Raw genomic sequence first — 25,485 nt, forward strand, 5'->3', positions numbered from 1 at the left:
ATTTGATACATGAAAATAATTTTAGAGAGCACAGAGCTGAGTAAAAGGATATGAATTCTGAAATGGAGAAGATCCACAAAGAAATAGCATCTTATCCATCCCCTTTACTTCTTCAAATAAAAGATGAAGCCCATAGTTGCTCTTTTAACTGAAAATTTGCTTAATTTCTATCAGCATGTGATGGCTCATTCATACACTCCTTCCCAGGAGTGTAAGGCTGATGTTAGATCAATAGGTAGAAAAAGAGTTCCTCTCTCTTCCTACTGGAAAAATGAACTCAAATCCTAGTCTCGCTGGGATGGGAAAATTCAGAAAGGGAAGTGGTAGTTATAGCTAAACCATTGCCATAATATGTTTCTGTGATTCTCAGAAGATGTAAATCAGAAAAATTTACTTCACTCGCATTATTTAGCATTTTCATTCATGTGAAAACTTGACTTCAGTGAAAATCTGATGATACATAATAACTTCACATTTTTAAATGCTTGATTTTTGTGATCTTTTGAAATGCAGACTTTTATGCAACATCATGTGAAAGCAACATAGAAGAGATTATGCCACTGAGACATGTTCCTTTTTGTTTTCTTCTTTTGCTGAGTTTTAGCTACATGACATGCACAGTAAGTACAACACTGCTTTAGCAAATGAAGAATTTAACTCCTAGTAAGTCATCATTCTTCTTACCAATGCAGAAAATGCTTCCATGACAAAGAATATATAAGGTATTGAATAATATGCCTTTATTCTCTTCAACAGTTTTATTCTATCTTTCATCTCATATAATCACATTTTTTTTTCTGTGAGGCTTTCTCTGATTCTGTGTATAGTAATCACACAGTAAAAAAAAGAAAAAAAAGACATATCTACCAATAGACTGAACTTGAATGACAGCTGATCTTGACTGCAGAACAGTGTCATTAAATTTAGAAGGTATTTCAGGTAAGAAAGTTTGATTAATATCAAACAAAGACCATTTAATGCTACACCTTTTCAGAATGGAGTGGCACATTTAATAATTATATAAAATGGCTTTAATTTCGAACACCTATTCCATACGACTTTCATTTCCATAAGATTGACAGGATAAGAATACTTAATGCCCAAACAAGAAAAGCTAATACTCAAAGCCATCAAACTTTTTGTATTTTCTCAGTGTAACTCCATAAGTGAAACAAAAATTGTTTCCTACATTATTTCCTCCATTGTGTTCCTTTCAGTATGAAAAAGAACAAACAAAAAACCCCAACCTTATTGTTTAAAGCTGTAGATTTTCTAGTCCTACCACTGAGGTATTAATCCAAAAGATACAAAAAAAGATTTATTGAAGATGCAAAATTCCATCTAGATAGAACTATTTTAAGAAGAAATTGCTTTGTATATTTCTTTTATTCATATTTATCCAACTATCTCTTGCAGTGAGGAATAACAAATGTATATATGCATAACAAATCTCCATGTGTCAAAGAGATGTCAACACATGGAACAAAAATATTACTCTATGCTACACTGTAAATGGATATCTGAAACTGAGTATGTTATTTAGTTTTTCTCTTATTTAAAAATCCAAACTGTAGACAGCATCCCTTGAATTGACTGAGATGGCCCAGAAACACTGCCTTGTAAAACAAGAAAGCCACACATTTTGATGATTGCTAGTGCCACTGCATACTCAGAAACAAAGCCCTGTTTAAAAAGACTTAAAAATATAAATACCTTTCTATTTTTAGATTCTTCCTGAAGATTTCTAAACTCTTTGTCCAGCACTGAGGTAATTGTCACATTGCAGTAAAAGTCACTAAGGTGTTTTATGGACTGTCTATGCATTTAACAATCCATGTGATTGAGTGTCACAAAGCCAGCTGGCCTGAAGGATGGATGGATGCAATACTTCTCCTGGAGTTTAGTTTCCTGTATGTAGCCCTGAGAACATCAAGATACCTCTCTGTCTTCTTGGTGATCCCTTTTCTAGCTCAGAATCCTTTCCAACCTATTGGAGGTGCAGGGTAGAATAATAAAAATAAAATGAAAGGAAATGGGACAAAATAGGTTAAAGGAGTCTTGAGAGAGCTTTTGTGCTAGCTCAAGTGTCACAGGACATTCCCCAGCAGAGTGTTTTGCCTGTGTACTGAACTAAGGTCTATGCCACACAAGATGATGAAGGAATGTTTTTAAACCTCTTAAAAATGAGGCAGCTCAATGAAATTTCCACACACATCAATTCCCATGTTCATTCATTTTCACTTGTTAAAAGGAATAGAACTCCTAACTTCCCTATTGTCTTTTCAGTTCTTTGGGGGATAAATGGGTGTCATTCATACCGTCAAGAATGAAAAAACTTGAGCTGGATTAAACTCAGTAGCTGTGACGTCAATGGATTTCCAGAATTATTTTTTAATTGCATCCTTTTGAAAAACTATCTACTTGGTGTCTGTCTGACTCAAGCTGTGTGTTCTGTTAAGTATTCTTGATTGATCCCTAAAAGCAATGCAGAGCATGTACTCTGTTTTTAACTATATTACAATAAATGGGAGTAAGGTGATTATAAGCAAAATATTATTTGGAAAAAGTAATGTTGCCAACATAGAAAATTCTTTTTTTCTGCAATAAATGACCTTACGTTGGTGTCAGGTGTCTCCTTCTTGAGATAAATTTGAAGTATACTTGCTGAAGACGTACACTGTTCTGTGGTTTAGCTGTACTGTTTTTTGCACACCACAGTTAGATGACGTTGTTGTTGTATATATATATGAATATATATAATTAGTTGTGCCCCAGCACAACTTTAAGCAATTTCCTCTTGTCCTGTCATTTTTACCTGGGAGGAGACACTTCATTACAACCTCCTTTTGGGTACTTATAGAAAGTGATAAGGTCTCCCCGAGCCTCCTTTTCTCCAGGCTAAACATCACCAACTCCCTCAGCTGCTCCCTATCACACTTCTGCTCCAGGTCCTTCCACAGCTCCATTACCCTTCTCTTGACACACTCAGCACCTCAAAGTCTTTCTTGCAGTGAGGGGCCCAAAACTGAACACAAAATTCAAGGTGCGACCTCACCGGTGCCACATACAGAGGATGGTCACTGCCCTGGTCCTGTTGGCCATGCTATTGCTGATACAGAGCTGGATGCCATTGCCTTCTTGACCACCTGGGCACACAGCTGGCTCATGTTCAGCTGTTGTCAAGGAGCATCCCCATGTCCTTTTCCACCAGGTATCTTTTGAGCCACTCTGCCCCCAGCCTGTATCAACGTATGGAATTGTTTTGACCCAAGGGCAGGACCCAACACTTGGCCTTGTTGAACTTCACACAGTTGGCCTCAATTCATCAATCCAGATCCCTCCGTAGAGCCTTCCTGACTTTCAGCAGATCAACATTACCACCCAAATCAGTGTCATCTGCAAACATACTGAAGGTGCACTTGATCCCCTCATCCAGGTCATTGATGAAGATGTTAAACAGGATGGGCTGAAATACTGAGCCGTGAAGAACACTATTTGAGACCAACCACCAACTGCAATCAACTCTACTCACTCTCTGGGCCTGGCTGTCCAACCGTTTTTTTACCAACCAAAGAGTACACTCATCCACTCATCCACATTTAACAATCCCATCTCACTCAGTATCTCTACTTTCTGTGCTCCAGGACCTTAATCACACCCATCACTCTTTGCTGCCTCTGTTTTTGTGACGTGCTTCTTGAATTTGAGGAGTCCAAAACTGAACACTCTTCCAGGTGCAACTTCATCTGCACTGGTGAGAACAATATCCACTCTCAGTCTTTTGGCAGTGCTCCTCCTACTGTATACAAATATGGACCATGCCTTATTCACAGTGAGAGTGCTCCTGGCTCCTATCAAATACAACGTCCACCCACTGTGCCCAGGTCCTTTTCAGCAGAACTCCTATTTAGTCTGTCGGTTGCCAGCTGTAATAAATGGCTTTATTCTGCTCATGTGCAGGACTTTGCTCTTCTCCTTGTCAAACTCCATGAAGTTTCTGCTCACTCAACCTTACAGTTTACCAAAGGCCCTGTAGACTAAGGCTGTTTTATTTGTTTTGTCAGTCACTCAATAGTGTAGTATTGACTTTGCTCATTTAATGTCTAATTTGTCACGTCTAATTTGTCTGCCTAATTTCTCTAATCCTTTTTGAACCTCTTGCTACTCTGTGCCTTCACGATCTCTTCTGGCAACAAGCTCCATCATGTTATTACTTCACTCATATTGTTTCTAGTTTCAACAAAACTCGGAAATTTTAATATTCATAGCAAAGTCTGAACCCTTCTAGGGATTATGATTATTTGCAAAGTTAAAACATATATTTCAGTTTCCTCAAAATCTACTTATTTTTCCTTTTTTTTAATATGATGTTGTATATGATCATCATTAACATTTGAATTCCATGGGGACGTGGTTCTTCAAATATGAACTGTTCAGCTCTACTGCTTACCTTTCTTCATGAAGTCCTTAATTCAACATAACACCTAAGCACATCCGTCAGCATGTTCATTACATTTTCTTGAATAATGATGATGTATGCACTACTGAATTAGTGTCTAAATGGAGAAACTGCTCATTTCAGAGGAACAGAAATTGTTCAGAGGAGCCTCTACACTGTGAGGAAGAGAGGATGCTTTGTGTCACCTACCCAAGTAGTCAGTATGTTATCTCAACATGAAGTGATACATCAGGGAAGGAAAATATAACAAGTCAGAAATCTTTCCAAAAGGAGTTTCATTCTCCATGTTCTATCACAAGTGTTTTTGTATGATAGGAGGATGTTTTCTATAAATACTCTCTAATCTGATTCTTTTTTCTTTAAGAGTACTCATAAGTTCAAATATACTAATGGACAGTTCAGGTAAAAAAAGGCATAAATCACAACAAAGAAAGGTGAAGAGAAAGGCAAAGATGGGAGCCAGGGGACTTTGACTTCATCATTGTTTCCTAATGTTGTTTTTTTAAATAAACCAGCAAGGGCAAATTCTTCTCATATTTGAACCCCTAACATCCTTAGAGGGTTCTGAGACATCAGCACAGACGGAAGTGCAAGGAATGGAAATAAAACAAATACATATTGAATTGTACTTAGTATCTAAACCTGTCAGTCCAGGCCTGTTTTTACAATGATAAACCAATCATGCAAATAAAGTATCTAAAATAAAATGTGTACAAATAATTTAAGAACTGCTTTTAAAAATACTTAAATTTCCATCAATTAAGGGGGGCATGACAAATTTCTTCAACCTTGCTGTAATCAACACATGAATTGATATTGATTTAATAAATTTTCTAGAAGTATTTAAGGCTGAAAGTGTCAAAAGCACAGGGGTAAATTAAACACTACTGAAAACCAATAGAAATATATGTGATCACAGATTCTTAGAATAATTCAGGCTACAAGAGACTTTTGGAAGTTGTGCATTCCGACCTTCTGATCAGATCAAGTTCTTCTAGATCAAGTTGTTAAAGGCCTTATTCTCGGGGATTAAGAACCCACAAATATTTTGGGTTCATTTTCCAGTGTTCGTCTACCCTGCTGGTGAAAAGATGTTGCCTTCTGCATTGCCCCCTTTTCCTTCTGGATGCTTCTGAGAAGGTCCTGGATACATCTTCTCTAAACCCTCCCATTAGGTGGCTGAAGAACACAATAATATCTCACTTCAATTTCCCTTTCTAAGGTTGTCCAAAAACAATTCCTTCAGTGTCTGCTTGCTTGTACATCACACACATTTGGACTACCTTCATAAGTCTGCTGCTAGACTTGCATCAGTATGTGAATATCTGTGCACAACAGAGCATGGTACTGCACACGTGCTCATGCCAATTTAGGTAAATATCAGGAATAATATAGAGAATTAAAAACACAACAAAATCTGTGACAATTTTTTTTATTGGAAACAGACACATCATAAAGCCTAATTCAAGAACCATACCAGTACAACTTCATATTTAAATACATATTTGAGTTATCAGTATCCTTAATAAGTTTTTGAATGGAGACCTTGATTTGTAATTTTAATTTTTAGCCAGAGAAAGAGTGAGAAATTAACCTAGTGGATCTCAGTATTTATTAAATTTAAATGATTGAATCTTTATTTGCTTTTAACCTAGGGAAACAAAAAACAGGCAATAAAAATGAAGTAACCTGAAATATATCTGTTTTACATTTTCTTACTCCATTTTCTCCATGCAAAGTCAAAAGAGCATTAAAAAGTAATATTGTGCTGAGCTCACAAATATGCAAACGCCTCTAGATATCTTGTCTCAATAAAGTTTATAGAATGCATTCCCAAAGGTCTGACAAGAAACCAGAATAAATCACAAGGCTCATAAAAAGATAATGCATGCCATTTTTTTGCTTACATAAACACAAACAAATACAGCAAGAGGCAGGAGTGACTCTGAGAGGCCTCTTCTGTTGAAACTAATTTCTCTTATCATCACATATATTTGTAATAAATTATCACTATCTAAAGCAAAGAAAAAAAAATTTTGTGAAGTCCATGGACATTCTTGCAAGTTCCGTGGGAAATTGTCTTTGCTTTCTTTTCTCAGTTCAGATTTGCTGTTGAGTATCATATCCTATGGAGACCCCACTCCACAAAAGAAAGAGAAACAAAAACGACAGAAGAAATGCTGGATATTACAGTACAGTAGAAAAACCCCAGCAAAGTCCATTGCAAGCTTGAAAAGCTTCATTGCACGCTCATAGCATGAATTCCAGAAGTAGTGCATATTGCAGGAAGGCACAGGTGCAAATGTAGCTGCATTAGCAATGTGAGTAATATATCAGCAATGTGAGTTACCCCATTAATAGTGTGCAATACTGAATGTAAACAAATTTACTGGTAGTGTTGCTGTGTCTGAGATATTCTAAGATTGTAAGACAAGGTTTCCAGAAAGAAGTAATATCTTCTATTAGACTAACCAATAGCATCTTGTGGGCTGAGGCACAGGGATGGAGAGATTACTTTTTACATGCTTGGCTCCTACAAAGCTTTGTACTTAATGAGTTCATGTTGCATAGAGGAGTAGATGACCATAACAAGGGATTGTGGTTTTGGAGGTGCTCTAAAATTTTGGAAAGACACCAGTGTAAAAAAATGCTGGAGCAGTCTCATTTAAAATGAATTTTTGAATTTTATTTTATTTTATTTTTGCTTGAATTATCTAAACTTCTACGACAAGATGACAGGCTTAGTGGACAAGAGACAGGCTGTGGATATGGTTTACCTGAGCTGTAGTAAAGCAATTGACACCACCTCCCACAGCATTCTCCTGGAGAAATTGGCTGCTTATGGCTTGAGCAAGTGTACTTTTCACTGGGTAAAATCTGGATTGGATAGCTGAGCCCAATGAACAGTGTGGAATGGAGTTAATTCCAGTTGGTGACTGGTCTCAAGTAGTGTTATCCAGGGCTCAGTATTTGGGCCAGCCTTGTTTAACATCTTCCTAAGTGACCTGAACGAGGGGATCAAGTGCACCTTCAGTATGTTTGCAGATGACACTGAGTTGGGTGGCAGTTCCTCTGCTAAAGGTCAGGAAGGCTCTACAGAGGGATCTGGACAAGCCAAATTGATGGACTGAGGCCAACTGTATGAGGTTCAACAAGGTCAAGTGCTGGGTCCTGCCCTTGGGTCAAAACAATTCCATACAGTGCTACAGTCTGGGGGAAGAGCGGCTGGAAAACCGCCCGGCAGCAAAGGACCTGGGGGTGCTGGTTGACAGCGCCCAGATGAGCCAGCCATGTGCCCAGGTGGCCAAGAAGGCAATGGTATCCAGCTCTGTGTAAGCAACAGTGCGGCCAGGAGAACCAGGACAGTGACAATCCTCCTGCACTGGTGAGGCCACACCTCAAATTCTGTGTTCAGTTTTGGGCCTCTCACTAAAAGAAAGACTGAGGTTCTGGAGTGAGTGCAGAGTAGGGTAACAGAGCTGGTGAAGGGATGAGCACAAGTGTGATGGGGAGCAGCTGAGAGAGCTGGTGATCTTTACCCTGGAGAAAAGGCGGCTCAGGAGGCATTTCATTACCTTCTACAACTACCTGAAAGAATGTCATAGGGAGGGGGGGTTGGTCTCTTTTCCCAAATAACAAGTGATAGGACAAGAGTAAGTGGGCTCAGGTTGCACCAGGGAAGACTGAGGTTGGATATTAGGGAAAGTTTCTTCATGGGAAAGTTTCTTCATGGGAAAGTTTCTTCATGGAAAAGTTTGTCGAGCACTGAAACAGGATGTCCAGAGCAGTGATGGAGTCACCATCTATAGAAGTATTGGAAAGACATGTAAATGTGGCTCTTAGGGGCATGGTTTAGTGGTGTGTTGGTAGTGTTCAATTAACAGTTGGATTCAATGGTCTTAAGGGCCTTTTTCAACTTAAATTATCCTATTCCACAATTCTATAGAAATAACATCTTCTCCTTGCACACAAATATTAACTATGAATCTTTGAAACACATAGTAATCAAAGGAATTGGCTGAGACTGCAGTGAACTCAATATCTGAGTCATCATTCAGAGTGGTTCCATGGTCATCATCCAAATGTCAAACTTGTCATCCCGTTGCACTTGGATGCAGAAACCAAGATATCTCGGCTTTATTTATTTTCACTTGATCCTGAAATAGAAATGTTGTGAATACAAATCTCAGGCGAACATAATAAAAAAAGCTTCTCCTAATTTTTGCACACCCTAAAAATTATATTTAACTTCAAACATATCAAATTAAAACAAGTGTTTCTAAACTATTGTATCTTTGGTTTCGCTTTTTCTTGTGTACACATACTGCTGACACTTAATTTAAAATCTTCTCCCTTGATCTGTGTTAACAATTTCATAAATCAAATGTTTATCTTTGCTGTTTCTTATGATCTCATCTTTCATTTATATCTTGATTTGAGATTCTATACCCAAAATGGGTACCAAATAGATGACCTATTTTTGGTCCATCTGTAAAGTTACCAAGCAGTCTTACATTCACTAAGGGGATGGAAGTGGAGTAAAATTGTTGAAAAAGAGTAAAGAGAGAAAGCAAACAAAATCCATTCCAGGAATCATTTTGTCACAGATTAATGTAGGCAACACTATCAGAACTAGTTAGACCTAGATTATATGAACGTTTTCCCCCATCACCATTTTCCATAGCTTTGCTGCTATTAAGTATGAATTTTCATGACATGAACCGTATCACTATATTTAATACTAACTATTGTATTTGTAGTTGTATTCATCAGGTCCTGAATAGATGGAGTGCAGTTTTTTAGTTATTTTGGTGGTTTTTTTCCTAAGAATAAACCTCTGAGAAATAACACTATCTCCAGAATGCTTTTCAATATCTTGCAATACGGCTGGTGTGTTGTGACTCTTCCATTCACATTGTAATAACTGCTGCAAAAGCAAAGTAATGTCAGCCTGTTTTGCAGAGTTCCTATCTAACAAGAATAAGTACTCATGGACATGCAACTTCCATTATCATCAGTAATGGAACAATTACAATGTAAATCAATGTGATGTTTCAGAGTACCAATAATTTGCATATTATATGTGAGTTTAAACTTCTTGAACGTATTTAAAATTGAATTACAAAAGAAGAAAAGGCCATTCTGCATGGCAAGTTGAAGTTCTTTCCATACCTGAATTACAAGCAAGAAATTACAAACATTCAATTTTTAAGACCTTATAGTATCCTATTACGAAGCATGTCTCATACATCTGTATAAATATTGGTATGACATGTGAAAGAGATGTCTAATTTTTGTTCCTTTTTAGTTCCTATCCTGCTGTACATCAGTGGCAATGAAGCTCATTGAAATCATTCCACTGATTTGGGTTTTCTGGTTTATGTTCACCAATATTATTGTCTTGGTCCTACAGCTCCTGAGATTCTCATGTGGTCCCTATCCAGTTATCAACAGGGTCCAGGAGCTTCTGTGTTGGATGCATTTAGTTTGGAGTGACTGTGGGCTGAGAGATCTATAAACAGTAAAATAAAGTTGTCTGTGTATCCTGGTCGAACTGCTTTAACTGTCCCATATAGTTGAAGCCCTTCAGCAATGTGAGTGATGATATACTGGCATAATATGCATGTACCAAAATGACCCCTTCCCCTTATAACAATGTAAGAAACACCATTACAAAGTGCTTCTGTAGCTCCATAACGTCTGTTTCAGGGGTTGGATCAAAATGTAGGATTTGTCGGTCAAAAATCACACTTATCAATGACAAGATTATACTCAAACCAACTGTGTAAGTTGAGGGAGCTGAGATTAAATTTTTGCTTCTGGAAAAGAAACCAAAGTTACTAATTTGTGTTCAGCTTGTACTCTGGGGCCACTTAAAGCATTCCTGCGGTCCAAAGTCTGAATCTCTCTTTCTCACAAGATTTTAGCTCCAAAGGATGAATGTCCTCCAAAGAACACACACAGATTCCATAGAAGAAATAGATTATTTTAAGTCATGGTCACCTCTGCTTACTGTCTCTTCCTCTTAAATACTCAAATGTGACTGTTTCTAGAGACTAAATTAACAGAAAAGGCCCACTAAAGGATGCTGCAAGACAACCCAATTCTTACAACCTGTCTTTAGCCCCTCTATGGCAGGAACATCTCCTTCAAGAGACCACAAACCAAGTAATAACAAAGATCATATAATTATAGAGGAAGAAAAACCTTTGACTCATTTCTTCAATAACCTTTTATAAGATAACACAATTAGAGTCCTCTACAATGCTGTCCCTTGATTATTCTGCTCTCAGGGTTAATCATTCCTAACCCTTCCCTAAAGGACACTCAGTCCATAGTTGGTGAGGAATATGGGCAACTGCTGGGGGACAGGAACAATCTGATTGTTTTCCCCAGCCTCTGTAACAATTTGCTTTCACTTTCTAGACTCATAGACATGTAGGACCATGCCTCCCACTGATGGATTACTGGCAGGTTTGATTATACAAATAGCACTCTGCAATTCAACGGAGGTGCAGGCAACAATGAAGGATTTGCTGGAGATGTATTCTTTCTTTGCAGTCCCATTTATCAATGTACAGTTTCTCACTTGCCATTTATCATCTGCTTTTCTGTGCTTCCCTCGACATCTGGAGGATTTGTAGTCTGCTAAGTGGAGCAAGGCCTTGTCTTGAATACCTTACCATCCCTATCTAGGCAACATACTCCTGATTTTTCCCCAGTTTAACTTTTCTTTAAATAAACTTGACAGATTCAATATATCCTCACTGCAAAGAATATATTGAGAGGAGTAGTAAGCCATAGAGAACAAACTAAAAACTACAGCCGCAGGAAAAGAATGAGACAGAGAGAAATGCACCTCTAATGCATGTATGCATTTATAATAACAAGCAGTTGTGATAATTGCATGTCTTTTAACTCAAGAGGACCATAAAATAGCTTGATGGAGTATACGTGCCGGGTGGAAAGCAGGTCTTCCGCTTTGCAAGTATTTTCAGGATTTGGAGATGTAGAATGCAAAGAAGTTCCTTGCTCTCATTAGTTACGAAAGCAGTTATGCATCCTGGCATATTTGAAAATTCTAAAAAATGTCTAAATATCTCACTGCCTTACAGATGTTCCAGTACTGAATATCTGGGAAACAAGGAGGAAAAAATAAAAAAATAAAATAAATTAAAAAAAATGGGGGGAAATGGCAAAACAATAAGAAAGAACCCTTTCAAAGAAATTGAGGTTATAAATCACTTAAAAATTTGTAAGCATTTTGTTTTGATAGTGACCTTTCAAAGTTCCTTTTATTTTCATTTTCAAATGTCAAAACAGGGCATTTTGACAATTTCAAACCATGATATATTCTCTTTAAAATTGAAATGTGGTATTTTTTACAACCAGTTATTTTTGCAAATGATGTCACTTTTGAAGAAAATCATTGTTTTTAGTGTTGAAGAGGGAAGACAAAAGATAAAGAATTTCTGGAAGATTATGATATTCTTTACCAGTAAAGCACATGCTTGGCCAAATACAGGCTATGTGTCCAGTCCCAGAAACCAAAAAGTCAGGGCCCCATGTGAGTAATAAACTTTAGGGCTTTACCTGATTGCCCAAGCTAAGCAGCACCTTAAACAAGAAAGGTATGACTGAGCTGGGAACTGGTCTCCCCTATGTCCAGTACCTGGACTAGCCAAATCCCTGACCTGGCCACTAGGTGGAGGAATGATACAGAAGAAAGTGTTTTCCCTTTATAATAGCTACCATGTGCATTGACATTTATCTGAACTACTTCAGTATCTTGTCTGCAGTCAATGTACCAAAAGTTGGCAAAAGTCTGATAGCTCATCTTGAACTGCATTATCATGGAAAGGCTATCTGGCACTGCTGGCTGAAGGGTTGGGGTGAGGCTTAGGAAAGATGAGCTCATTTTGTGGTTGTTACAGACTGATATGGTATTATGGGAACATCTTGGGACAGTTTCACAGGGCATCTTGCTGTGTTGCTGGTGCTGCACCTGAACTCAGCAGGGCTTTCACAGAGTCAAGTTCATGTAGCTAAACCACACTGGGGAATGAGCTGACTCCCTTCTAGGCAGTAGGGTTCTCTTATATCACAGCTCCTTCTGTGTTTGTTTTGCATCTCCAGACTTTTTGCAATACTTGTCAGAATTTTTTAAGACATCTCATCCATTTATCATTGGAACATGTCCCTATCCTGTACCTCTATGCCCAAAACAATCTCACATATGGGAGTGTAGCAACATCAAGTTCATGGATCAGATTTAGGTATTATTGAGTCTTTTTGCAGTAAACAAGTTTTAACTAAAACATCTACCTTGCCTATTAGCTGCTTCCTTCTTCCAATTTCCCCATAAAAGTCAAAAGTAGATAATATTTTGAGATCTCTGTCCAATCACTCAACCTCTCTATTTTGAGTTTTGTAATGCTGACTGTCATAGCAGTATTCGATCTCATTGCACACCAAATTAATAAAAGTCAGGGTCCCAATGGACCGTGAGGAGGAACAACATGACAGAGCAGAGTCTTAAATGGTGACACGTATGACAACTCCATCCAAACTGATAGAAATGTGATGGTTTTCCTCAGCATCCAAGATTTCCATCCACCCAAAATGAAATCCCACATCTCTCACCCTATTATCTTCTCTTCAGAGAGTCCATATATCTTTTCAATATATGCATTATGCTAAAAATTTTATATGTATTTAAAAGTACATGCAAATTCTTTCAAAATATTCTAGTGAGACAGAAGTATTCAATTAAAAAGCAGGAAACAACTGTAATAGCAACAGAAAACCCAGTAATGGATTTTAAGATAAAAGAATTTCTTACTTCTACAATAACGAATTTGTCAGTTTCTTAAAGGGATTTTCTGTCGATGGACAGTGGATTAATCTCAAAGCAACTGGCAAGGTTGTCTTTGAAATATTGCCATTCATGGGTTCTGATAAGAAAATTACAAAAGACAAAGAAAATAAACAAAAATAGTTTTAGTGGAAAGCTTTCTGTGAGCTGCTTCTGTCTTTCTTAATCAACTAAGAATAGGCTGTGATTACAGTAATCATTATGCAATTAATCACTATAATTACTTTTTATTGGAATAATAGTTTATAAAGCAACTAACATATTTTCTGTTCTTGCTTGAATGGAAGACATTAAGTGCTTGTCTAGAAGTTACTAAAATTATATCTTTGCAATTTATTTTTCTTTTTGTCATCTTATTAAGATTTAGGAGTTTTTTAATATAAAAGTAACAGTGCAAGTTTATGCACATCCTATACACAAACAAAATTCACACAAAACAGGGATGTACTAGTTCTTCAGCAGTAATAGGATGCTATTCTTGTGTATTTATCATGCCACATGTTTCTATATGGTGTGTGCTTTCATGTAGGTAACGATAGTATGGTCACGATTATAGGTGGGTTTGCATCCATTAAAAAAAAAACAACACCAAAATCAACAACAAAAAATTAACCATTTAAAACCATTTCTCAATGTGAAATTCCTGGACTTGTCTTTTTGTGACTTCAGGTTGAGAGCAACTCTTAGCATCTGAAGGCTAAACTATGTGTTTGTAGCTTCTTCTAAACTTGACCAGGAAACTTGGCCCTTGCAAATACTTCTTACTTCAAGTTTCAGTGTAATGAAGACAAGAAAAGATATATATGCTTCATATAGGACTACAGTTAGGAACATTTTATACATTTATCCCTATTTCTGTATCAAGGCTGTGCTGAGAGGTGTACAGGCTGAACTGGACTTGTATTTGGTGTTCCTCCTTCACATCACCTCTTCTCTCTTGGGAACTCCTCACAGTCTTGAAATACTATCTCCCACTCTTTCTGCCACACCTGCTCCCATACCCCATAAATCTCCCAGGAGAGTCATCCAGGAGTACTGTATCTAATCCAGCCCATTAGCCTTCCTACCTTACACTGCTCTAGTTTACAGACCCAGGATGTTTTTACTATTTCAAAGATCTTAATAAGATCTTTCTTACACAGTCTTTGCACATCTGTGAACAGGTACAATCCTTTTCTGTCTAGTTACACTGTTGTTTTATACCACCTTTATTGTGAACATATCCCAGACAAATATGTACGCACACACAGGGGACTGTTTTGCTCTATAAAATACAGCCAGAACAATATAGTAGGTACATGGAATTGTGTAATTAAGCAAAAAAGACTTTTTCAAGTAGGCAACCAACAAGCAATGCATGGCTGGATACGCTGATAAATTATTTAAAACGAGACCTGTCTAGACAATGTCAAGACTTCCAAAAGGCTGAGGCATTTTCATAAGTAATTTTATGTTTCTTTGAAACGTTTTATGTTACTTTGAATGATGCCTGGACCCCAAACTCCTGGAACACATGTTGTCTGACTATGGCAGGCAAGCAAGTTGTCAGCATTAGGAATTAAACACACATGTCCTTCTTCATGATCACAATCGGTGCACAATGAAGAACTCCAAATCTATGCCTAATCCTGGCTTGTTAGCATGTATGAAGCCATGCACCTAACAGTTAACATATTAAACTTAACATACTCCTCCACATCTACAATTGTCTATCCCAGTACATATCTGTACAGTTATATTTCTCAGTAAGTTTCAAACACTGATTCTATCCAACGATTTTCAAATGCGGAAGAAGTAAAAGATGAAGAAAGTATTTTACACTAACACTTTCTTATAAAAGCATTAGTCTGAAATGTTGATGTAGAGCATGGATTTAGTTGCTGAGAAATTACCCAATTTAAAAATAATCTTACCCCACCCCCCTTTTAGAGTTGTAACAGCAGTTGCTATTTTTGTTTCCCCAGAAGGTAAAAATGCTTTTATAAAAATGCTGATTCTCTTCTGATATTGGACTCTGTTGATCTACTACTAACAGGCAAACTCAGTGAAATGGCCATTAAATAGTAATTCCTCCCCATGCTTCTGTCTTTCCAAGCACCTCTCTCAGTGGCAGCTCAGGAGAAATGCTCTTAAATAGCATTCCCTGCCAGTGTGGGATCCTGCTGGTACGTTTCAAAGAAGGAGTGAACAAACATAACACAAGTTTACCTTGCAGTAGAATTTTACAGGTGATTGCTGGAGCATTTAGGCATCTAGGGGACTTAAAACTGGAGCAGAGATACTTGTGCAAACATTGACACATTCTTGCAGAACATTTTTGTTTGAACAGATTAGTATTTTCTGACCTCTCAAAAATTTATGATTGTCCTAAAGGGAGTAAAAATTCTGTGTCTACAGTAGGGTTTTAATAGACACAAATTAACATGTCCTAATAGTAGAACTTTTCTCTGTGGATGTCAGCGACAAGTTGATGATACAAGAGCTTTGGGTGAAGACTTGTCAGTAACTTCTTTTCCATTTGTTAAGAATTCTTTTTGTAGAATCATGGAATTTACTGAGTTGAATTGGACTCACAGGGATCATCAAGTCCAACTCTTGGCCCTTCACAGAATTACCCTAAGAATCACACCATGTGGCTGAGAGTGTTGCCCAAACACCTCCTGAACTCTGTCAGGCTTGGTGCTGTGACCACTTCCCTGGGGAACCTGTTCCAATGCCCAGCTACCCTCTGGATGAAGAACCTTTTCCTAATATCCAACCGAAACTTCCCCTGACACAGCTTCATGCCATTCCCTAGAGGAATCCTGACAAAAAGTTAATCTCTGGGATTTGGAGAGTGATTTTTTGTTTTGATGAGTGAAGAAAACATCAGAAATTTTGTTTCTCATTAATCATATGTACTGTGGATTTTGAGGCTATTTTGGACCGATTGTTTGCTTTTTTCTTTTAAAATAAATATAACTTGTCTTTGTTTTATTAATTCCAAAACAAAATAAATGTTTTTGAAATGACTACTTCTTTATCATCAGTGTTCATAAAATATTTCATGAATTCACAAAGAATTTAAGCAGCTCTAAAACTAATTTTTTTCAATAATTTTTGGCAAGACATATGAGTCAGTTTTAGCCAAGTATGATGATTAATTTCCTGCTCTAGTCTTGAAGCTGTTTCCTAAGCAGTTGCAAGGACACAGAGTTCCTGGGATGTTTGATACGTAAAAACAAAATGTGTCTCCATTTTGTTTTCTGCCAATTAGACTGACAGCTTTTAAAATTAGTTATATCTGTAAAGGGGCATTTTCGATAGTCCATGATATCAGTTTCCTTAAGTTATCACATACAATTTCTCCTAGGAAAAAAGTTTAGGAAATTTAGGTCAGCTTAAATTGTCACTAAGATTGTTCATGTTTTATATAGCATTATTATCTGAGTTTGACAATTTGGGGCACAAAGCTTTACATCTCCACATTACCTTTACTGATTTACCCAAAACCACATTTTTGGGTGAAGTGAGCAAAACAGCACATGCTGGTTTTACTGAAAGCAACTGAAAAACTTCCTTTTGGCCACATTAGCAACAACTTTTTTGGCATAAAGTTTTAAGGGTTTGTTGTGTCAGCACCGCAACACAACAACAACACAGATTTGCCCAGTTTGGGGTATTATCACTGCCTATCCCTGAGGCATTGCCCGCTCACCCCTCACTGCTGGACACCTGCATCCCTACAAAGGTGGAAAATAAATGAGCTTATTCTGCAGCAATGGGAACAGTGTCCTGTTTTCAGAGCAAACCATGGAACAGTTGTCCCCTTTGCACCCCCTTAGAGAAGCCCTTTGTTACCCAAAGCCTCCCACTGAGGGTGGAAGCTGTTGCTGGAGTGAATTTAGAGATGAAAATCACATTTTCCATTGAAAATACAGCTGACATGCCTAGCCAGCAGGGAACTGTCACACCCGCTTCTGTCTCTGTTTTGTATTTCATCAAACCAAAGATTCACCACTCTGATGCAGTAAAATTTGGGAATTTATCTTCCATGTGACAAAGCAAGAATGTATTTTGCCTTTGAGCCATGCAGGTGAACACCTGTTCAGTTTGGGTTTTGGCTTTGAACCTATGGTAAACCTCATAATACTGTCAGTCAAAAAGCATCCAGCTCCACCCAGTTTGGCCATAAACCCCAGAATTTTGTCTCAGGTTAAGCTGAAACATATTTAATTGAAATGTTTGAAGAGCTTTTGCGTTCCTTTTTTTGAGTTTGTGTTGATTGGTAACAGAACCCAGTCCCATTAAGTTTGCGTGACTTCTGACTGCCTTAAGTGAATTTTTCAAAGATTAAATAATAATACCTTTCTGATCTCAAATCTGAAATGAAAAAAAAACCAAACTAAACCAAACCAAGCCAAAAAACAGGAAAAAAAAAAGAAAAAACACAAAACAAACAAAAAAACCAACAAACAAACCAACCAACAAACCAAAAAAACCCCCCAACAACAAAAAAACCACGCAAACAAAAAAATACAAACAAAAAAACCCATACAAAAGACCCCCACAAACAAACAAACAAAAAAGGCAAAAAAACCCCCAAAGAAACAACAACAACAAAACAAGCAAACAAAAAACAATTCTGTGTTTTTGTTTTGGTTAGTTGGTTGTTTTTTTTTAAATTTGTGGCAACTTAATTAGTCTTTGCAGAGCACCAAAATAAAGCAAGTCCTTTGAAAATGCTTTGGGGTATGGTTCAGCCATTATGAGCTGGTATTTAGGAACAGAAATAGCATGTCTGGAAATTACAGACACAAGTCCCTGCACACCAACAAGATAAAAGGAAATATGAGATATTGTCTTTGGCTGCAACTTCTTACACAAATATGCACCCTGGATTTTTGAAAGTTTTCTGTAGCATTTTCTTTCTGCTCAATTGACACCTGCTGATGAAAGGGATCTCTGAGTGATGATCTCAGATTACTTCAGATCAGAACAAAACTGACAGTCTTTCAGACTAGGTCAGAGAAAATAGGTTTTCTGCCAAGCTGAGCCATGCAGAAGGATGACTGACAAAAAGAAATAGGGAAAATAGAAGGAAATTAGGAAGGGCTGAGCATGCCCTGCTTGCAGTGCTATAAAGTCACTAAAACCTTGAATGTACCTAAAATATTTGATATTCATGCCACTATATCAAAAGGTTCGAACCTCCTTTAAGTATTAGAATTCGTCATTTTAAATGGCTTTTTTGCCAGCATGAACAATATAGATATTGAAATTTCCTCAGAAAGTGCTTATCTCATCAAGAGTAAAATTATAGTATGTGAAATACTAATTATAGTATTATGAAGAAAGGTGAACTTCCTGGTGACATTTTATCTATCAGTATTAGTAGAATACTGATGTTCTCCTTTCTTAAAGCCGAAGATGCCACACATGGTGGTTTCAGTTATTTTTTCATCGGAATCTCTTATAAAAATGTACATAAAAATGATTTTTTAAAATCTTAAGAATCCACGATTCCACAGAAGCAGCTGAGTTTTGATCACACCTGAGTCTGAGTTCATCAGTATACATTGAGAAATTCTTCATGATGTCTAGCCAGTAGGATAGTATGAGACACTCATCCTAGAGCTATGGAGAATCTTGTAAACAAAAAAAATAGTATTTTATTTATTTTATTTTATTTCATTTCATTTCATTCTATTTTATTTCATTATTTAATTTCTTTTTATTTTATTTCATTTTATTTTGAAATATACTATAGAATTCTGTTGGAATAAAGTAGGGAATTCTTTTTATTATTTTTTGGTGGTTTTCTCCTGTTCTCAGGGAATGATCTGATTTAAATGGTGCACAAAATTATTCCAGTCTTTGTTAAGATCAGGCACCACCTTCTTCAAAATGGGATTATCGTTGGCTGACATCTTCATCTAAATATTTGTCTTGTTTTTTATGTATTCAAACAAAATCAATTGATAGGAAAACTACACTATTTTTACTTGCAGAACTTTTTCTCTTTTCTTTAGTGCATTTTTGTCTTTGCTCTGTGTTTGTTCTTGCAGTCTTTGTCAAAGGCTGTCAGACTGATCTCATGAAATGTCATACTGGGACTATAAAATATTAAATAACTTTGTATAAGTTTTGGATATCCTTAGATATCCAAATGAAAGCCATTTCATTATATCTCAGTTGTACACAGTAGTCACGATCTGCTTTAGTCAGGCTGAAAAACAATATTTTTAAAAAGTCTTAATAAATATTTTATCTGACAAATTTATCTTCTCTTTACATTCAAATAATAGTTTCTTCAAATAGATGAGTTTACTTACTTTTTTTTTCACATATATTTGGTGGGGGTTTTTTCTCTGTGTACAAAGGCAAGCCTCAAATATCCTGTGTTCATTGTGTTAAATTCCAGCTAGATGCCTAGCAAAGATTTATTAACTCAGTCACAGGGTTTTGCTTTAGTGGTTGAGAGCAAAAAGGCACAATCTATTCAGACACAAATACATTTGCATGAGCGTTTGTCACAATGATTCCACTTGCAGTTTATTTTTGGTAAATATTTGACCACTTATTATACATGCAATGCAAACAGAAATGTGCAGACAGGAAAAACCATAATCAGTGCATTAGAAAATCACCTATTTTTCACACCAAAATTCTTTTCTTCTCTTGCACATATTCTGACATTTTCGGATAGATTTTAGAGTCTATCTTTTGATTACACTATTCTCCAAAATTTTACTCTGTGTTCAGTCATTCCTGGAGTTGAGTAGGTAGATATTTTGGGATGCAGATCCCTCACTCGTGGAATTTATTTCATTGCATATCCCATGACTGCTAGAGTTCAATTGCATCTGAACAGGAAAGCACAGGACAGAACTGTTTAATGGGGCTTTTAGTTTGGCTACTGTCAAGGGATAAAATGATACACAGAATTGGAATAAAAAAACATTAATTGATAAGGATTTTTGTTAGTGAGTTAAACAATTTAATTTAGTGGCTATGATACAGGTTGCTTGCCTTTATGTGTTTGTTTATTTCAAAGCCATGGCCAGTTGCGTATGAGAACACAATCAAGTAAGGAACACCTATAAAAGCCGATTTATGTCTTGTTCCTGCAAACCTGACATGTTAGACTCTTACTGATTTCAGTGGGTGGGCTGTGCCTGTCCCAGCTGCAAGCCTCAACTTGTGGATAAATCAGATGCTGTAAATTCTTCGTCTCAGAAGGAAGAATAAGAATCATATACTGTGTGAATGAGCTGCAAGCTGCTAATCATCATTCCATTGTAGTTCATCTCCACTTTTAGCACCTATTAATAAAAACCAAAACATTATTTTCATTGACAGGAGTGGGAGAATAAAGAGTGACGATCATGAACACATCACCTTCCCAGGGTCTGACCACACCACCATCCTCCAAATCATTACACTGGTATTATGATCGTGATTAGCTCCCTCTGACTGATGGTGAAACAGGTTCTTGTGCTGCAAGAGGACCTCCTGCTAAATAGAGAAACACTTCTAATAGCTCTATAAATCAAGTGTCCTAAGATAATAGTTTTTATCTACAGATCTGAAGATTGTTTATGGTAGACAAAGTACTCAAAAATACACAGTCTTACTTCTCCAAGTAACCTGTAGCCAATAGTTAAATCCTAATAAGATATTTTCCCAGAATCCATTTGCTGTAAAAAATGGCTATCTCAAGCAATAAATACAGACACCGAATTCTTCACCATCTAAGCAGAATGTTTTCAGAGAATATATGTGCTAAAGGAATGATAAATATTCTGTTGTTCTAATGAATGATCACTTTGTATACATCTAAGTAAAAAAGCAATAGTAATGACACTTATATTTATGCCTTTCTGCAGAAATTTGAATCTGCAGACAACTCACTAGGTGATGTTTTCATGCATCAGATAGGCCTTTATTCAGATATTGAACATATTACTATTACACAATTTGTCTTACTGTGACTTTGAATTGTGTTTGTCTGCACATATTTAAAATGAAACATGGTCAATTGATTAAGTGGAGGAGAGATTGATTTTTAGACTAAAGTGTGATGACAATTAGTGGTTTGGCTTTCAAAAATTTCAACCTCAAATATTTTTGACACCCCTGATTTCATGAAATCCATACTTTCTAAGTGCAAACCCTTCAGTGGTTACAGCAGTTGTAAATATGAAGTTTTCCTCAACCATGTTTTATTTTCCTCCATTTATCCTCTTTCTCTGCCTATCTAGATGTCTTTGGGCTGTGGTATCTCAGTGTAGAGTGCTGTGGTTTGGGAATGGTACTCCTCAATTTAGTGTTCCCATTGAAACACCTCAGACTACATGCTGCTCTCTCACTCCTCCCCTTCCCCTGTGGCAGGATGGAAACGGCAGTGAAATAAGAAAATGAACATTAAAAACAACAATACTAAAAACAGAGGGTACAAGAGAAGCAAACAATTCATACGTGATTGGCCACTATGTGGAACCCACGCCACCCAACCGCACATACCCTGGCAAACCCTAGAAAACCCTAAAGAACTCATGTTCCCCTGAACATAGCCCAAGATAGTATTGAATAATCCCAGAGTCCTGGCCGTGCCACTCCTGGATGCTGCAAAAGTTAACCGTGTCCTGACCAGAACCAGGACACAGAGATTGGAGGGATTGGTAACTACTATTCCAAAAAAGATTTCCCGTCCAAAAATCTGCCTTAGCAGTGGTTTCCCAATGAGCCAAAAGTGGTCATTTTTCTGTTTGGTTTCCATTCCTACACAACACATGGAGCAGTTTGAAAAATAATGTTTTTGTAACTCTGCTAGTAGTCTTTGGAAAACAATTGAAAGGAAAACATAGAACTGCTGAAATACTATTTTGTATAAAAGATTATCACTAAAAGTAAAACAAGAATTGATGCTTTCAGGCATGAATATATGATATGATCATCCTTCTTATCATTACCTCCAAGCTGTCTCCTTTTTTACAATGAATATTTTTTAGTAGATCAAGACATTGTGAAATTTTGCTTTTTTATTTTTTCCTTAGAGATGTTGAATCTTCTGCTTTTATCAAATACTTTTTTTAAACAGACAAGTACATTAAGAAGCATCATTTTGTGAATATTATAGTAAGAATTATTTGTTCATAGCACTCCAGAAGCACATGTGAAAAGCTGTAAAAAAAAAAAATACAAAAGCATGCACAGCTGTAATTTTTTTTCAGTTTGTGGTAAGAAGACTCACATATATGGAAGAGAGAGCTCCCATTTAGAAGAGAGCACCTATTATCTGTCCCATATAAAACCACCATAAAAGAGAATTCCCTACTCCAAAAAGTTTAAAGAGAATAGATTTAAAAAGTATAGAGGAGAAAATAGAAGAGTTAGAGAAATGGTCTTTCAAATGTTCAGATTATATTTTTTATTTTAAAATATGAATAAATGACCAGTTTTTATAGAAATCTTGCTGTATTTTAAGGGTTGTGCAAGATGGTGTATAAACGCTTTGATCCTCAGAAAACAAACATTCGGGGTATTAGGAGAACTCTTTCTCTCTGGTTCTCTGAACAGTCAGGATTCCTAAAGTAAAATAAAGGTGTCTCGGGAATTAGAAATCAGTTTGTAGTCAAGTTTCCCAAAATAAGGATTGTGTTGTCTGACTGCATTTTTCAAGGCTTCAGGGGTGTTTGTGTGCAGAACATACAAGGACATGTAGTGACAGGACAAGGGGGAATGCCTTCAAAAGGAAAGAGGTAGGTTTAGATTGCATATTAGGAAGAAAAACTTTACTGTGCAGGTGTTGAGGCAGTGAAATATGTTGCCCAGAGAAGATGTGCATACCCCACCCTGGAAGTGCTCAAGGCCAGGTTGGATGGGGCTCTGAGCAACCTGGTCTAGTGGAAAGTGTCCCTGTCCATGGCAGGGGCATTGTGAGGTCTGTAAAAGATCTGTAAGGTGTTTTCCAATCCAAACCATTCTATGATTCTATGATTTTATGGACATTAAGATATACACAGACTACATTTCTAACCTCACTGTTCCTAAAACCATCGTCCAAAGCATCCACTGGTTGTAAAAAGTGTGAAAAGCAGAGAAAAGCACTGTTTTGATAGATTGCCTTTCACTGTGTAAAACCCATACAACAATGTGCCTTGCACTTTGAGGACACCACCGGCTGCTTGTGCAGCTGAGTGCAGGGCTATGCTCTCTGGATATGGTTATTCACTCAGAGCTGCATTAGAAAAAAACACTTGCAAGCAGGTATACAATATGTTTGACACCTCAGCAAAACATGAGAAAAGAGAACCTGTCAGGATGATACTCAATAGAGGATTTACAAAACAACATACCACTAACTCACAAACCAAAACAAAGTCCTGGGGTAATGTTGGACTGTCCAGAATTTAAGAAGAAAAGTATGTGATTTCTTTCAGCTTTGAATGAGCATTTTAAGTATGAGTCTAATCATGCAGTCCCATTTACCTCAGTGGGAGTATTCATATGCTTATATTTAAGCATATGCTAAATATCTGGTACAATTGGGACACATTTACATCTTTAAGTAGGAGAAGCAGCATGGGTGATGGAGTAAGTAATTTCTGGATCTCAGGAAAGGATATATGCAAAATTAGAAATACGAAGAACAAATGAGTAAGTGGTGTATTAGAGTGGTAAATGTTTGCCTGTAAATTGTTAGCAAACTCGAGTCATTAACATCAAGTCACATGTTTCCAAAAAGGCAGTGTGGACAGTTACTGTTAATGCATATTATAAGCATCTCTAATTATGAACAGACATAAATGCCCTCAATATTAAAAAACAACAACCCACAAACAAACCTTCAAAATGATTACCTGGCTATGCATGTATAATTTTCTCATGTTGTTAGCAGCAATTTTCTTTGATCCCTGCTCAGCAGGCTTATATGTGAATATCAGAGTTCAGGAATGGTGGGAGGGAGGAACAAACACAATGAGGAAGTTTCATGTGTCATTGTGTTTCTGCCATGCTCCACATACACTACTTCTCTTATGGCCCCATCCCCTGGACACACTGAAGAGGAAACACCTCTTTCTCTCTCACACTCTGAGGAAAAAAAGGTAGAGACAAAAGAATCTGTAAGGCCAAGATAGCAGGGGAACAGTGAGGTTCATATAACTAGCACAAGTCACAGAGAAACACCTACTCAAATGACTTAAGGTATCTTCCATGTGCCTCTGATCTTATTCATCCCACATTTTAAACAACTCTACTGAAAAGCCTCTGACAGCACAAGAAAGTGTATTTTAGTCCATCTTTCTGAGATGGACCAGTATTTTCAAGCAGCTTTATGATTTTTATGCTCTTGACGCAGCAAAAGGGCTTGCTTCATATTTTTTCAAGAATTAGTTACTGTTCGGGCTTGTTTGAGCAGCTAAAGAGGAGGATTCAGTAGCTATTTTCACTAGTCAAACTCTTCCCAGTCCTTTGCCCCTAAATAAATCTTAGTTGCAAGGGTTTGAACTCACCCTCTCAAGCTGATGTATTGAATGAACAGTCTTTACTAAGCTCAGATGTAGGCACAAAGCAGCAGATCCCGCAAGGATTAAATCTCTCAGCATAGTCACATTCCTGCTGCAAAAAATTTGACCCATATTCAATTATTTGTGGGCAAACAGGGTAATGCCTACAGATAATACGAGAAACTGAGCATAAGTGAGCTTTTGTGGACACATATGCAGTTCATTGTCTGCATGTAGATTTTCAGATGCAATTTAATAAGATTTTTGTGAATATTTGGCCTATTATCTTTGAAAACTAATTTTTGGTTTATGTTTGCATTGTTCAAATATGATGCTGTTAGTTCTTCCTTCCACTACATCACAGAAAATTCACTAATAAAATTTGTATTCATAAGTTTTTTGTCTTAAGGAACTGGAAGGAAAAATTATATACATAGGACATTTACCTATACATAGTCACTGAAGGTCCATCTCTTCCATTTTCCCTTTTCTTGGTTTATCAGAGCACAAGCATTTCTCTGTGTGAAAGCACACTTTGGACAAGGCAACCAGGAATGATAATATCAAATGTATAGCTTTTGTGTGTACTTTATTTATCTCTGCATCCCACAACTAATAATAATAATAAATAAATAATAATAATAATAATAATAATAATA

Source organism: Lepidothrix coronata, unplaced genomic scaffold, assembly GCF_001604755.1.
Source record: "Lepidothrix coronata isolate B3197 unplaced genomic scaffold, Lepidothrix_coronata-1.0 Scaffold161, whole genome shotgun sequence".
Lineage (NCBI taxonomy): Eukaryota > Metazoa > Chordata > Aves > Passeriformes > Pipridae > Lepidothrix > Lepidothrix coronata.